At 27.3% G+C, this 16,520-nt stretch overlaps 1 protein-coding gene across 5 annotated transcripts in view; it reads right to left on the bottom strand.

Moving 5' to 3' along the window:
• The window catches only part of LOC129983823 (LIM domain-binding protein 2-like), a 125,828-nt gene that overhangs the window by 41,369 nt on the left and 67,939 nt on the right, over window positions 1–16,520 (bottom strand). The window contains exon 1 of one of the 5 annotated variants that reach the window (XM_056093473.1): window positions 10,831–11,035. The exons of the other annotated variants lie outside the window; for them this stretch is intronic. The gene's annotated coding sequence lies outside the window, so the exon portion shown is untranslated. Of the gene's footprint in view, window positions 1–10,830; window positions 11,036–16,520 lie in introns of those variants that run through there. 5 annotated transcript variants of the gene reach the window in all.

Below are 16,520 nucleotides of genomic sequence, written 5' to 3'. Positions count from 1 at the left end.
TAATCAATAATATTTAGTTACCATTAATTAATAAAATTTAAATTTATTTTGGTTTTAAATCCTGTTAATATTTTCCATTATAACGTCTGCTCAAATTTTAAAACCGAAAATATTGGAATCATTGACAGAACTGCAATTAATCGAATTGAATTGAAATTAACTAGGAAAATTTGGAGTATATTTTTTCCTAATTTTTACTAAACAAAAGTTTAAAAAAGAAATTAAAGTCTATAATTTTAGCTTAAATGAAATCAAGTATTGATAATTTCAATTGATTCAATTTGTCAATTTTATGAAAATTACATTCGGACAACACATCTGAATGAAAAAAAAAATGGTTTGATTCTTTTCATGTAACAAAAAGAATTACTTTCCATTAGATTTAATAAATACAAATGAATTGTTTTAAATTTTGAGTTATCGAATGGTCAGATCTTGGTTGTGGAAATTCTTGTTCTTAAGAAGAAAACTCTAAGAACAGTGCTGCCATCTACTGTACGGAATATAAAATATAAACTGTAACAACAGCAGACTGTTAGGATAAAATTAGATCGCACTTCAGGCGTATTTGAGTATTATTATTATGTACACAGGCATTGACATATTTAGAAAGTGGAAATGACCGATTGACTAAAATATTTGTAAATAAAAGAAGAGAAAAGGTTCAAAAGTAAAAAGAATCAGTGTCGCAATAAATAAACTGTAAGATGGACATTCTCAAATTTAAAACGATCAAAAAAGAAAGAAACTAAATGTTCTGTTAAGATAGAAAGAAAACACTCAGTTGAACACATAATTTCACGATTTAGTAAAGAAAATTAAATAGAAAAATTTAAAAAGGGTCCAATTGAAATAACATCGTTAATTTCGTCCGTTCATGAATCACCCGGGCAAAAAAAAAAAAAAAAAAAAAAGTCCAGAAAGGCATAAATTTAAGAAATTAAAAAAAGAGCTAACTAAAACAATAAAATGATAAAACTTTCTAAAGTTACCAGGCAAATTTAATAAAATATTTTTAATTCACATGGTTACAAAATTATTTAATTAAGAGTTTTAAAGAATTAAAAAATTTCAAAGATCGACCTTATTATGAATAAACAGCAAATTTGGGACCATTCTAACAACACAATTTTAATATTTGAAATTTTTGTCAAGACAAGAACTGAGATAGTATATCTCTGCTAATAATAAATGAGAAAGTATATGTGCTTATCATTTTAGAGGGCATTGACCAATGGATCCAGAATTACATTACGGAGCCACATATATAAGGAGAGGATTTTTTTTAATTATAAATTAGAATTTTTATTAATTAAAAATTACGCTAAATTTTGGAGGATTGACAATAATTAACAAAAATTAAGCAAATTACTTATTTCTTCAGGTTATATAATCCCACTAAAACTATTTCTAAACTCCATTGAAATGCGAAAAAATATCTTTTTAATTATATTAATATCTTTTTAATGATGCTTTTAATTAATAATTAATTAAAATAATAATGATTCTAATTTATTTGTCATGTATAATTTTCCCCCAAAATTGATATTTTTTTTTTCAAAATATTTTTATACATTATTTGCAACAATACATATCATTGTTTCAATGAAATTTACACCTTTTTCATTATTTCTGCGAATATTTTTGAAACTGAAAAATAAAGATTCTCTTAGATTTTTTCATATACTTTATTAATGTAGTAATTAATTCCTCCCTCAAATGACTTTATTTATTTTTTTGAAATATATGAAGAAAGCTCTTCAAGTTACTAAGTAATATATTCGATATCATAAAAGGTTCATTCATTAATTATCTTTTTAATGATATCAACTTAATTCATTCATTTTTTTATTATTGCGATTCAGTTAAGCTGAAACACGTCAAACAGCTGCCAAGCTGTTATACATAAAGTAAAAAGTGCTGCACCATTTTAATATTGAGTTCAAAAGACACATTTCACATGACAATTATAAAAAAGTGAAATTACATGCTCATGTAAAAAAAACATACAATTATATGAACAGTAAAGTCTTTCATGTCAGATGACTTGACACCATTACGGAAGTTGATGTAAACAATAATTAGAATAGGTATAAGGTTACTAACATAAAATTGCCAGTTTAGGTCTATAAAAATATAACCTACAAATATTTTACTGATGGAATCATGAATATTAAGTTATGAATAAAAGATTTAATTAATATAAAACGTAGTAACGTAAAATATTCTTCGCTAACCACTAGTTGCCAAAGTTGGCTATTTTTTTCATTAAAAATTGAACATACGTATTATTAATTTTTTTTTTCATTATTTATTTTCTCAAAGAACAAATTGAAGTGATCTCATTTAAGATACTTCAAAATAAAATTCTAATAAAATTTAATTATTTGTGACGCTTTTTTTTTAATTTTTTGCTTAATTTTAATACTTAAGCAACTGTCATACACACTGAATTAACATCCTTATTCTTATTACTTTCAAGAAAGATGAAATTAAACTTAAATATCATTTTTCGAATAGAAACAGAACTAAAAATAAATTTTCCCAATTTGAATTGGCGTACATAAATCGAAATCGTACAGAATATTTTTCTACATAATTGGGAAATAGAATTTAGTTCATTCTTACAATTTTTTAATATTCTAAATTTATTTCAGAAATAATATAGACGTAAGTATGAGAATCGTCTAATGTTTACCGTGTACAAGGCACATTTAAAAAAAAAAAAAAACACAACCGTATATTAAAGTGAGGGAAAATAAATAAAAACGATTTCTAAAAAGAAATTCAAGCATAAATCTAAATTTGCTGTTAATACTGTTAATATACAGTAAAGCTCTCATAGATTCTAATTCATAACTGTACAGTTTGCTTTCGAATTATTCCATTTCTAATTATAATTATATAATGACATATACCTTTTAATAAAATTAGCAAGTCCATGCAATGATGTGACATTATTAAATGAAATTATGAAATGACATGTTTGCAGATATATAAGTTATTCCATCATTTGATGAAGAATTATTTACATCCCAAGCACAAAAGTTTTAATCATGCAAACGACGCACTGGAATTAGACTTATTTATTTAAATTTGATACATAATAAAATAAGAATGTGTGTAAGTATGTGACAGTTAGTCAGAAATGCCAAATCAGAGTGATGAATTAATACTAAGCATATTTTCACTAAAAGTTCTTTATGACAAGCCGGAGGGTGAAGGAAAATTTATTTTATTTGGAAATATAAGGAAATCCTTTTATAATATAAGCTTTATATCTCTTCTATCTATATAATATTTTATAAGAACTGAAGATATGATGATGAAAGAGGGTGGTGATGATGATGTTGAGACCTTTCCACTAAGATGTCATATACTTAGGGCCACAAGCAGTCGAAATCAGTGGATTAAAAATTTTTCAGTCGCGAACTTGTAAGCAAAAACTATCTGAGCAAAAGTTGATTGTTAAGTTCAGGTGATTTGAATCATACTTTTACTTTCAACTGTAAAGGGATAATTGTAAAATGAAAATTTAAACTTCTCGCCAAGTCTACCTTTTTAGAACTGGATGACAGTGATTCGAGTGATAAATTCATCATCCATATTTTATTACTAATGGATTCAAATCTTGATTGAAATTCATTTTAATGTGCCTGCACATCCTTAAGAATGTCAACAATGGAAAGTTACCAAAGTTTAAAATCAAGCTGTATGAACAAAATTAACAATATTACGCATAAGATTACTAAAAGAACTACTCTGCTACTTGCTTGGCTGCCATATCGGTGGCCAACTTAAGAGCCACACTTGGCGCAGCGCAATTTAACCAAATACGGCTCTTGCACCCAAAAAAAAAAAAAAAAAAAAAAAAAAAAATCCCAAAATACTAAACCAAACTAAGACACACTAAAGTAGATTTCAACTCTAATCCTATCAGTTATCTTTTCCACAGAATAACATGAACAAAGCGTTTGTGTCCGAGGGATTATGATCAGCGACGCCGGAAAGAATATTTCCTTAAGCAGTGTCATGAGAGTCAATAGGTAATATTCCTTTAAGGAATCTGCCAGATAAGGCCACAAAATATGAAACTTCGGTTGCTTGAAGCATTGACTTTTTGGATAACTTTTAAATAAAACTACAGTAACCTTCCATAATAAAATAATTTAGTGGGTATAGTAAAAAAAGGATAAGGAAAATCGGTGGAAAGTAAAAAATCAAGAAGTCGAAAATTAGTTAATCTACTTAAATACAAGTGAGCTTAACCATGCTGAGAAGAATAATCAAAAATAGTCAAGAAAATCATTTTGGTTTAAATCATTTCCTTAATATGCACCAAAATTATTGTTAAATCCAATTTTTCTTCCTATTCATTAATCAATGTTTAGATTTTTTTTTTTCATTATTATATGTAAAGTCGTAATTCAAAAAAATTTATGGAATAAAATGAAATTATGAGTACAAACTTTAATGAAACTATGCCCGGAGAGATCAGAGGAAATTCGAATAAATCATATTGTTTATTTCATCTTTTACAGTTAAAGAAATATAACTGAGCAACAACTATAACATAATTATCCAAAAAAAATCGAATTTATCAATACAAATACAAATTAAAATTTATAAAACGTTTGCACACAGTAGAAATTTAAACATTTTTTAAAGTTTTTTTAAAATTTTGGTTATAAATAAATTCTAAAAAAAAAAATTCTAAAATTTTGGTTACAAACACTATGAGGAAAGGTTTAGTGAATGCTTTGTAACATTTTATTAAATTGTTAATTTTTCATTAATTAAAAAATGTGATTTCACATACAGAAAATATATCTTTACATAACATTTTACATTTCTTTTTATGGAATGAAATTATTATAAACATTTTAAATTTTTTTATTTGTTTCCGAGATGTCATTCGTAATGATTAATTGTATTTTGCATTATTCTTTAAAAACTACTTCTCACTTATGGGAGGAAAAAAACCAAACAAAAAAAACTTTTTAGCGGTTTTTAAAAGATTGTTTGGCACTGTGCGTAATTTTTTGAAAAGACAAAATGAGTCATAAAAATATCTTTTTCCCTATAATCATCAAATATATCAGTTAGTTTAAATGTGTAACTCTCAAAAGGTTTTTTTTTTTTTTTTTTTTTTAACTACAGCAAACATTTTTGAAAAAAAAAAAAAAAAAAAACACAGATATTTGGCAATACAGTTCCAAAATTGATCTTTATAATTCACTACCGGAAAATATCAAAATATATTGATTGTATTTCATCGACACGATTTGGAACTATCCAAATCTAACGAAATGATAATCATACAAATTGTAATTTTATTTTGTAAGCAAATATAAAGCTTTAAAAATGAAATTTCCCATCGCCGTTTAGAAAAATAAACAAATACTACTTTTTTTTATTATTATTATTCATTCGAAAAATTGCAGTTCATAATAACACAAATTCAGCAGTTAATCAGCTTTATTAGAAGGGAGTTATTTATAATAAAATGATAATAACAATCGTATATATATTTGAGCCGTTTATTTTAAAAGTGGTGCAAGTCCATTTTTGAAAAAAAATGGATATAATGGTAGTTATAGATAAAACTTATGGTCTTTTTATGCGTAAACAATTTAAAGTAAAAAAACTAAATAGATTCTAGTATTTTGGAGATGGAAGTTTTAGCTCTTAACAGTATTAAAAAAATCTGTTTATTTTGAAAGTGGTGCAAGTCCATCTTAGATTGAAATTACTTTTGACCGAATATATTACGGCAAAATTTAGCTCCGGTTGCTCTATGGTGAAGCAAATGTGGTCGTTTGATATCATGTCTGAAATCTAGGGTGTTTCCATCTATCTATCTTTGATAATGAAAATCGATGGTTCTACAGTATTTCATAAATAATAAAAAATATATCTTAATTTTGTGTTTCGATAATAATATATTTACTTCCAACACTGATTGTTCAGTCCAATGACAGTCCAAACAGGCCATTTCTACAGGTACTCCCGTTCAATACCCAACCCCTAGAAGCCATCTGAAAAATATTCTAAATAAATTGAGCGATGGCAAGAAGAATGGGACAATGGTTCAACTGGCAGAAACATGTATCAAATCATCTCCCAAGTGTCCTTTAACCCATCATCTTGGAACAGGCTTGACATTATCTTTACAACTGACCATGGCCCTTTCCCTTTATATTTCAAGAGATTCAATATTAAAGGATCGGATCATGTGGCTGCGGGGAAGTAGGCGATCCCCTTTATTATGCCACTAGCTTCCCTCTCACCACATCTTTTCATCTCAAAAAACCCACCCACGACCTAGAAAAATCTGGTGGACCAACGTTATGAGAAATAAGATGTCCAAGATCAAAATTAGAAATCTTGTGCGGTTCCTACAAGAGAAAGAGGAATTGATTTCTCCTGACACAAGCCCAGTATAAATTTTCGTTTCATTTCTCAACCAATAGGAAATCCTAAAGATTCCAAGTTCGGGGATATTCTGTGGCGAAAGAAAGAGAGTCCAGTGATATTGAAATAAATATCATTGATCACAAATTTTTGTTGTCAGGACATTTAATTTTACCGCACGATCGTGATTTTGGAGTGGTAATAGAACTGGCAATCCGGAAAATCAATTCTTAGTATATTCCCCAGAATTACTAAAAAGTAATACGATTTTGTCGAAAACATAATAAATGTTTAATACATGAAATGAAACGTGGATATTTATTTTTAATCCAATCTCTGGAGAAAGCGGTTTTAAAAAGAAATAAAAATAGCGATGGAGAAACATTGAATTGTTTAGCTATATGCTGGATCAGATTTACAAGGGATGCACCATACAAAATGTTCTGAAAAATTTCGATAGAACGAGATGTTAAATTTAAAATTATCGATTTCCCACCACAGCGAGGATGACCAGGTAATATCTGAAATATAAAATTATCTTTTATGTATGAAAAAAAGGAGATCTATTACATCTACAAGAACACGATGGATTTATTACCATATATACCTCCTGTTCATCATGAAAATTTTAAAATGTTAAATCCTGAATAAAATTCAATTTAATTACACCAATGTATGAACTGAAAATGTATAATTTCATTGAAATTCTTAATAAAACTGAATTGTTTTTTGTTATGTTATATTTTCTACAAGAATATTCTTTGTTTTGTTTCACTTTTTATTAAATGAATAAATAATTATAAATTTTTGAATAGTATTTTGTTTTTATTATTAAAAAAAGCTGATGCAACTGAAATATTTCCCAATTAAATAAATTATTAATTAAATTTCAAAATTAATTAATTAATTAATTAATTCCCAATAATTCATTAATTTTGAAAGTGAGGCAAGCCCATTTAGTTATAATAAAACTCTTATTTTTTTAGTCAGAACTGTAAACACTATTGGATTATAAACTTACATTATCTGGTACCACAAAATACAAAAAAATATATCTATTAATACTTACCAATATTTTAAAATTTATTGAAATGCAAACTTTTAAATATCTCGCCATAACAAAAAATGGACTTTCAAAATAAACGGCTCATTTTACGAATAAGAAAACCGTGTTAATTTTATTTTTAGTCAATATATTTTGATTCCCTAGAACCAATAAAATCTCAGTTAGTTGGATCATCTGAAGGAATAATTTACAGTTCGAAATTTAGGCGTATAAGATTTTTAAAAAAAACGTTTAAATGCAATTAAAATTATTTTAATTAACGTATAATGGATTAATGAAGAGCAGATAAAGCTCGCAGACAATTCTTCCCCGGCTCATTCCCTCTTGATGAAGATTTTTATCAAGCATGTTCCGAGAAAATTAAAAGATGAAGAAGAAGAAGGAGAGAATGAAGACGAAGACGACAGTCAGATAACAAAAGTTATGAACAAGAAAACATACAAATTTTCATAAAATTTGCCTATCAATGTTCATCAATGACATTACCACGATGCTATGAAATTTCATCGTATATGCTATGAATTTTTTAAACTTTGGTGATCAGTTATGCAAACAAACAAATATTCGAAGCTTCAATGAAATTTTCATGCGATAATATACATGGCAAATTATATACCTTTGGATTATTTTATATTTGCAAAAATGGAATTTTCGGTTGTTTAAAATGATTGCTTAATAATTATTCGGAATCCATAATTATCAATTAATACAATAATTTAACTAATAGTGATCTTCCAAACAGTTTAGTGGTTATTTTTAGAAAAATTGTTTTAGATGCCTTGATAATTATAATCATAAATTATGAGAAAACAATAAAGATTAAAAAGTAAAAAATTATAAAAATAAGAAGCTTTTAAAATGTTTTTAACTATATAATCAAAAATAAGAAATAATTATTTTTATCTAAAATCAAGCATCGTTGGTTTAAAAAAAAAAAAAATTGAAATTAAAACACGAAAAATATTATAACAGAAACTGCAGCATTCATCGGAAGTCAAAACATTATAAATACGATTAAAATTCCAATTTATTTAAAATATTACGATCAGAATACCACACTTTTGCAATAGATTTCATAAATCGTATAAAAATGAAAATATTATTTTTTATGATCTGGTAATTCTTTTCTTTTATTCTTAATCAGAAAATATGCAGCGTAAATTTTTAAAAGCACTAGAAACGAAGCACATAAAACAGTGATGTGCTAAAAATTCATAATATCCAAAATACATATTAATACAGATTTGAATTTTTTTAAAAATAGCATGTAATTTTATTTTTCCAATTATAATAAGCATGATTTATATTTGATAAATATATATTCTGGCAACCACAAAAATGATATTAGAAATTAATTTCTTATATGTGTATGTAACTTATTCGTATATATAATTATTCTGCCAAATGAATTTCAATTCCTGCGTTTTCTTTCAGACTTTAAAGAATTATTAAACTAATTTTGAATTATTTATTTTTCGGAGAAAAAAAGTTTCTTGGGCGTGAAAAAAATATATATTTTTAAACGTACGATACTGAAACTATAAATAATATATTGCACAGTTACTTTACGGCAAAAAAAAAAAAAATTACTTCAATTAAAGTTTTATCTAAATAACACAGACTAATTTAACAGAGCTATCAAAGTCAACAATCGAGAGTTTCCAGTTTTTAAAATTTTCCACACTATATTTCTTATTTTTCATAAATTATTTTTTAAAAAAATTAAAAAATTATTTATTTTAAAATATGACCACAATATAAAATGTTTGAAAAATCTTTTAGCATTTTTAACTTACTGTATTTTAATTATTGGCAATTTTTTAAAGTAATAAATGGGAAAAAAAGTTATACACCAACAATTATTCAGCATAACAGAATCAGATACTGAAAAATAAACAAAAAAAAAATGAACAGACGAAATATGAGTAGATAAAAATAAATAAGTTGATGCGTGAGTTGACGCATGTCAACAAAGTTTCAAACTGTGAGCGGGCCAGAAATTCTAACAAGTGAAAATTCCGAATGGCAACAATCAACTTCCACAACTACAGTTCTCCTAAAAGTTTAGAAGTATCTACTAGATAGAACGACAATATGAAAACTTCTATTGAAGCAATGTTTCACTAAAGAATAATTTAGATTCTCCCAACAACAATTTTCTATATTAAAATATAATTAAAGCTTCATTGTTTTTAAATTTTCAACAACTGATTATTGCGAATTATCCTCAGACAATGTAAATGATGATTAAGAACAAAAAAATAGTATAGAAATTCTAACCAATCCATTCTAAATGTATAAGTAGTTCGAAAATATATTAGTTAATTTTAAAGTGTTTATATACTTTGAAATACATTTATTTAAAATATAAACTAAAAAGGATTAGCATTGAAGATTTATAACAGAGTCTCTTCGAAGCAAACACATCTTCATAAAATGCTTTATAAATATTTTTATTATTTAACTTTGCCGAAGTAATTAGTTTTATCTATTAAAAAGTAAATTAGTTCGTTTAGATCGTTAATATAAGAAAAAGCGGTAGTTAAACGTAGCTCAGCGAAATATTTCGAATAGAATCTCTAGAATTTACATACTTAAGGATATAATAAAGTAATAAATAATACGCAGTTCATATGAAAGGTAAATATTTAAATATATGGGAAAATAAAACGAATATTACAAAGCGTGTTCCGAGATCGGAATAATTGAAGAAATAAATTATTATCAAACAATTTAATATTTGCTTATTTGTTAAGTACAATACTTTCATTTTTAAATTCGGCATTCATAAATTTGGATTCATGAATTGCAGTATTAAATTATCTTTCATTTAATTTTGAAAAGAGTATTTTTGAATATAACCTAAGAATCTCATTTAGAAATCAAATATAAAAAAATTAGCAATTTATTAAAAATTTAATTGGTGCTTTATTACGAAGACAAAACTTTGGAAAAGTTAATCGTATATTTTTCGTTTATTGTTTGGCATCATCGAAAATACTTTAAAATTTGATATAAATAGTCAATCAAAAGAATCAAATCTAATTAACTATTCAAAATATTTCGTTCGGTTTGTAATATGCGATATTTCTATTTAAAATCTAATGAATACAACGATAACAGGTTAACGATATTCTCTTCGAAATAAAAAATAATCTACAACAGGAAAAAAATATTTAGCACCGGAAGTTCCGACAGCAATGTAGCGTCAAACGAATAAAATACATTTAAATATATTATTCCAAAATTTGATATTCGTAATAAATAAAAACTAACACTCCCAACAACTGTTAACGATCTGTTCGAGAAAAAATAAATAAATAAAATCGTCAGCAGAAGAAAACACTTACCACTGAATGGTCCGAAAACAGTGGGAACCATCGCGGGCGGCAAATGAATGAATACAATCCAAGAAATATTCCGGCTGGATAAATTCGGCAAGAAGACCCGAGCTTCTTTAAGTAGCGAGCAGCAGCACACAAGGATCTCGACTTGATGACAAGCGAGTTGGAGGATGTGTAAAAAAAAGTGCAAAAAGCAGCAGCAGTGGAATCGACCAGAGGCACTTCTTATCGTTCTTTCCACACACGAACCGTTTACCCCCTGATTCCCCCTCTGTGTTCCCCCAAGCGAATCAGCCTCATTCGTTTCTTCCACTGCGGATAAGGCAACGGGAGCTTTTAAAAGGCGATAGCTTTGGCGAAAAGGAAAGATGGCTGGCTGCTACAGCACAGATTGGAATTGGATCAATGAAATTATCGACTGGTGCGCTCTTCAGATGATTCGCTCGGAATTTTATTTTTTCCTTCTCTTTTCTTCTTGCTGCTTTATTTTTTGCGAGCGGTGTTTCAGTTTGATGGTGGTTCTTTCCAGCGTTTCCCTTTCATGCTTCCAGTTATCGATCGTTTGCAAGAGAATAGTCATTACGGGGTTTTAATTGTTTTCGAATAGTTCATTTAGCGAACGGGTAATTGATATTAGAGAGGCTCTGATTACGTGCACCCAACTTGATTAAAAGTAATCGATACAGATAATTGATGATCGACTCGAGGTAATAGAAAGGGCATTTTTTTCCCTCCTCCACTCGTCTGTCCTTTACTTTAGTAGCTATGTTAAGGTTTTATTGATAGTAAAGATCTGAGGATGAATATAGGATTAGAATTATTTATTAAAGGTGCCAAAATATATTTTATTGATAGAAATAATCATGTTCGTAAAGATTCAGAAGTTTCGGAACAGAATTTTACAGAGGTCAACCGTTATAAAGATTATCTTAACTCTCTTGATTCTTTCAGAATTGTTCTGAGCAAAGGATTTAAAGATTCTGGAATTTCGTTTTCGTATTGAAATCTTACAACTCCTAATCATAATCAAGCTATATTTTAATTAATATTAGGTTAGAAGATTATATGATTAGATTGAAAAAATTATTTAATTAGCTGCTATGCGGGAGAGATTCATAATTTAGATTTGGTAAGAAATTGTTGACTCAGAAAATATGATGATGAAGTCGAAGCTTGATTTCCGTAGAAGTGAAAAATATTTTCCAAAGATTATTTAATTATAAATGGTTAATTTTACTACGGGAGAGAAAAGGATGGAGTTTTCGAAAACGATCGCATTGTATTCATTTACCACTGAATAAAACCAGCTATTTAATTTCAGATTAAAAAAATATTTCTTTTTAATACAGAAAAAAAAATTTTGTATTTTTTCCCCCTATTTGAGTTTTTAAAATTATGCGAATTCAAAGATGTTTTAGCTGTTGCGGTTTCGAACAACATTATTTGCTTATAACATTTTAAACTTAAAAAAAAGGCTTAAAAAGCTTTTTCTTTTTCTTTTTTTTTTAACAATTTGGAGAAAAAGGATATTAATTATCGGAGGACATCTATAAAAGTTTGAGCTAAAAACGAATACTACCATTGCCTCAATTACGAATATGCTAAAAGTCATTTCATAAAATACGAATAATAATTTAATACATAGATCTAACTGTTCACATGTTAAATATACTAGCTGCCCGTTTTTGCTTTTATTCAGTTTAATTTCAGTAATTTAATAACTGACAACTATTACCTTTTTTATTTGAAGAATGATTATTCATTTGTAAAGATATTTTAATAATATTGTTCATTTAACGAATTTTAAATGAAAAATCAAGCTTTCAAAAGCTTTTTTTAATCAATTTTGTTCAGTTATTACATTTATTAATATAGATTTTCACAAGTTTTATTGAAAAATAAAAAAGAAAGAATGCACAAAAAATCTTAACATTTAAAAGGATATATCAAGAAAATAAATATCAAACATTCATTGCATTTCTAATTTTATTTAGCGCAATTTAATTCGTTAGAGTTAATTATTTAAAATTGACCCTAAAGAACAGCTAGGGAAATTGTAATAAAATAAGCTTCGAATAATTATCTTATGGGATTAACTCTTTCATTCATTACAGCTCGAACTAATAATTTTAAACGAAATACCTTTTCGTTGATCTCTGCTGATATTTATTTTATTTTTCGCGGCTCATCAACTTTTCCTTTTCCATTTCACTGAATTACTTGTTTTAATTGAAGAATGTTACGTCAAACGATACTTAAAATTATTTATGTGTGATTTCAGTAAAATTATTTATTCGTTTCATTATTTATTTTTAGATTAAATGCAGTAAGACAATATCAATTATGGTTTAATTATTTTATTGTTAATTTAATAAGGTTTTAAACTGCCTTATCTTTTAAATGACATTCATCTTTTAATTCAATTTTAATATAATAATTAATTTGTCATTTTGATTATTTTTAACGATATTAATTATTGTTTTAGTAAAAGAGCATCAACCCAAACGATAAATAAAATTATTTATATTCGTCTTGTTATTTATTTTTAAGATATTAAAATGAATCACACTAGCAAACAAAAAGAAATAATCTTTTTTTTTTTTTTTTAAAGAAGCATTATTTTTTCAAAAACCAGTGACTTATGGAGAATTCTGCTTATTCAAAGATAATTAGATTCTTAAAGTGATCAGATTAAAACGCAAAAGAAAAGGTTTTCGACCTTTCTAGGACTCGCACCTCGATTGCTTTGGTGGTCTGAAATTTCAAGCCAAGATTCACTGCACGTAACTTTTAAGAAAAATAAGTTGAAAATTACAACAGGAGATACACATGAAAGATTTATCGGTCTCAATTTATTATCTTCAAGGGTTAATATTCACCGCGACAATCCAACATTCGATCTTTTTCAAATGGCACGAGAAAATTTTTAAATTATTCTGGGTTTTATTTATAAAGAAAGTAGCCTTAAAATAATTACCTTTATTGTCATTCGATTTAATTAACATATTACGTTTTATGAAAAATTCGTTGCATCTTTGATTCGGAAAAAGACTATGATTACTTGAATACAAGAAAGCCAAGTTAAAATACTAATATTAGCCAAATAGACTAGGTCCAAATTCATGTGAACTGCAAAATAAAGAAATAACTTTTATAGAAATATAATTTTTTTTATGAAATACAAAATTAATAATAATTTTAAAAAAATAGAACAAGGGTTTATGTTTCACGACACTTGACATCGTTTCTGTGCTACCATTTTTTGTACTTCGAGGGATATCTTATATGCAGTGATTACTTTCAAAACTTACTTAATATGAATGTGAATAATTCTAGATCTGATAGGAGATTTATTTCTTTTTATAAGAGAAAATAGTTGCTCGCATCGGTAAATACTTTTAAATATGGAAATAATTTTATATGCCATTGTGGCGATTTCCAACAAGGCAGCTGCCTACGATCGCTTGATTGAGTCCGATAAAAAAATATTATTTACTAAATGAACATTAATTGTCATCACTAATGTTCATTTAGTGATGACAATATTTATAAACATCAAGCATATGTTTGAATATAATTATGTACAAACGTGCATGTAAAGCACACGTAGGCCAGAAAAAATTAATGAATAAATAAATAATAAATATGCTTCTGTTTAATTCTAAAGGATATGTGATAGAAATGATTCAAATTAAAATCGTCTTGTTTAAATTTTGTAATAATGTGCTAGTAATATTCCCAATTTATTAATATCTGCAAATTTTATATTATTTTGTAATTCCAAAACAATGTAGAGCTTTATAATTTAAAAAAATATCCGATCTTATAATTAAACATTATTTGGCTTGTGTTAAAAAAAAATGTCATTTTTTTTTCTAATTTCATTAATGATTAATTTAAAATTAAGATTTTTTGTCCTTTTTTTTTACGCTATATACTGAAACGAATTCTTTTGAAGATGATCCGAAATTAAATGATTTGCAATTTAAATATGTTAAAACGTGCCACTTAAAACTATTTATATAAAAATTAAATTTAAATCGATGAAAAAAATATTTGTTTTTGAAAGCTGGGGCAATCATGAGATTTACTTATACCTAAAGGTTTTTACAAGGTTTAAGTTAGCCCTCGATATAGATGATTTTGGAAAAAAAATACCAATATTGCATTATTCCAGATTAATCAAATTTAAAACTGTCAATTGCTTAAACATCACATGGCAAATTATACATAAACTCCGACTACAGTAGAGAACACGAAACCCATGAAATGTCGGTTCACTCCCGGTTGCATAGCTGCATCCAGTTTCTTCAATCTTCAGGTAGGTCCACCCATTTTTATAGCGCGGCTTTTGATAAAACAAGAATTTACAGTCGCAATTTAAAACAAAAAAGAAGAACGACTGATCATTAATTCGCCAAATGTCGCCATCGGGCCTCCACAAAGATAAGTACCAACAATAAGAAAGGCCCTGCATTGTCTCGCTTTCTGAGAGTTGGTCGCATAAATAAGTGTCGGGCGTTGTTCTTATTGGACCAAGATAAGTCCAATACAAACGAGGACCGGTTTCAACGAATTCAATAGTCGGATGATTTCTGCAAGTGATAAGTTGAATCATATGATCATTCATCGCTGGGTTCGCCAAGCGTATTATTTGAGTCGACCCGCCGAGTATGTCCTTTGCTCTTCAGTGATGATGGGGCTTTGCTTATTTCTGGGAAATCAAGAGTTCATCAGGTTTTGTAGCAAATAAAAAAAAAAAGAGAAGAAATCTGCGGGTGAAAGTTAATTACAGGCTGAATCGAATGTTTCGTAGAATCAGCCTGTTTGATCCCCCCCCCCTTTTTTTTTGCTTAAGTGTTTTTGTGAGTTTTGGGAATTTTGAGTTTCTTGCTTTTTATCCTCGTGCAGAGAGGTAGGCTTAACTCGAGTTGAAGGGGTTGTTTTATTTGGTTAAACGGAGATATAGAGATGAAAAGAATGAGAAGGTTGGATTCCCAAGTTTTGAAGTATATGCCTTCACAAATATTCGTTTACGAAGTAAATATTATGATGTTAAAACTGTCCAGAGAGAAAAAATATTACAATTTTTAAAACATGTTACCAGTAAAGCAATCTTATTTTTTCCGGTTATAGAATGTTGCTTTAAAAATCTTTTTAAGCTCCTCCAGCTATTTTTGCAGGCTCGCATCGGTTGGAAAACAATTTTTAATAAAATAGACGCTACCGTCGGTTAATAAAATAGTCGGTATCGGTTTTTAGACGGAATATTTGAAAAGAAGTTTTATTGAGTAAGTGCGTACACTGCTTTATTACCAAATTATATTAAATTAATCACCAAATAATGTTTGCAAAACAATTTGCAGTAGAATGACATTATTTCGATTACAGTTTAAAAATGAATAAATAAATTAAAACAGTGAAATTTTTCTCTCCATGATTTTCTTGTTAATCGATCTTAAGAATTAACAGAAATTAATGTAAGTTTTGATCTTTGTTCCTTGATCCACTGTGCCCAAAATTTAACTAGCTCAAAATTTTTAGATGCATGATTACATACAAAATTTCATTTATTTGATAATCTACGTTTCAGAATCATTATGTTTCTATACATATGAAGAGACATATCAAAAGACAGTCAGCCTTTCGATAGATCCGGTTAAAAATTTTATACAGATCAAATTTTTGAATCAAAG

Source organism: Argiope bruennichi, chromosome 9, assembly GCF_947563725.1.
Source record: "Argiope bruennichi chromosome 9, qqArgBrue1.1, whole genome shotgun sequence".
NCBI lineage: Eukaryota > Metazoa > Arthropoda > Arachnida > Araneae > Araneidae > Argiope > Argiope bruennichi.
Note: the sequence above shows the minus strand (reverse complement) of the source record. Positions and strands in the feature narration are given on the sequence as shown.